Source organism: Macadamia integrifolia, chromosome 12 (genome assembly GCF_013358625.1).
Source record: "Macadamia integrifolia cultivar HAES 741 chromosome 12, SCU_Mint_v3, whole genome shotgun sequence".
NCBI classification, from domain to species: domain Eukaryota; kingdom Viridiplantae; phylum Streptophyta; class Magnoliopsida; order Proteales; family Proteaceae; genus Macadamia; species Macadamia integrifolia.
Genome location: NC_056568.1, coordinates 25,719,842 through 25,721,189, shown reverse-complemented (window position 1 = coordinate 25,721,189; position 1,348 = coordinate 25,719,842).

Here is a 1,348-nt window from a genome sequence, read left to right as displayed (position 1 = left end):
AAAAGGCTGTACAACTCCAAGGATAGGTACTAGGACGGATGAGTTTTTTGTTTAAGAGATCATTAATTTCTTCTTTGCAGGTCTCAAGGAGAGTTTGATTCATTTGGGCTGGTCGTGCTTTAGTGGGAATTTGAAGATCTGAGAACCCAGTAGCATAAGGTAGGGAGACCAAATGCTGCTTTCGATGCTAAAAAGCATCTGGAACATCAGAACAAAGATTGGATTCAAATTTTGATTTAATTTGATTAATTTGATGAATTTTTTTGGGATTTTTAAGGTGATCAGAGATTCTCTCATGCAGAAGCTCTGCTTTAAGAAAATTTAATTGTTTAATTTTATTAACACTTTGGTTATCAGAATTTTGAGCTTGTAAGAATGGGAACACAATCTTTTGTCCTTGGAATTTCGTAGAAATCCCATCTTGGGTTATTTTAAAGGGTTTGATTTTTTCTAAAAATGGTTGACCAAGGATTATAGTTTGATCAAGGTCTTTTGCAAGGATGAAAGTTTGGGGGAGATAGAGGCCTTGGTTACAGACATGGGTGTTTGAAAGTTTGTATTGGACAGTCAACCCAGATCCATTAGCCGTATTAAGGCGTTGGGTAGTTCTTTCATAGAACTGGGTTGGAATAGCACCTTCGTTGATACAATTGGCATTTGCACTAGAATCAACTAAGGCAATGGCTGAGAATTTGAATGAAGCATTAACAACTAAAGTCATACGTACATACCAATTTTGACAAGTTATGGTAGCCACAAAACAAGGGATTGTAGGATTTGGGTTAACAATTTCTTGATTTGCAAAAGGATTTATTAATGGTTCGTTGTTTGAAGTTGAAGCTTGTTGATTTTGTTGTCTATTTAAGAGGGCTATTTGTTGTTTGATTTGTTTTATCTCATACTGCAAAGATGCGGTAGTAGTTTCAAGGGATTTAATCCAACCAGAATGATCAGGAATAATGGGTTTATCAAATTTTTGCATAATTTGGTGGAGGTTGTATGGTTGAGGGGAATTTTGAGTAGAAACATTGTTTCTAAGATGCTCAAGGCAGACCTTCTTTTGTTCTGGGTCTGCTAAGCTATCAATATAATCAAAAATATTTGAATTAGGTGATGCACGAAGCATCCGAACAGACTTAGGAACACAGTCTTCACAGCTAAGGCCAATAATACAAGAATCACAAGTACATGCTTGAAAATTCTCATTATTGGATGAACTGGAAGTATGTTCAGAGGCTTGAATTTGATTAAGTTTGTAGTTTTCATCCTCAGAAGAAGATGAAGAAGTTTCTTGGAATAGGGCAAGAATTTGGGTTTTATCTTGCTCAAAAATTTGTAAGGAATTAAT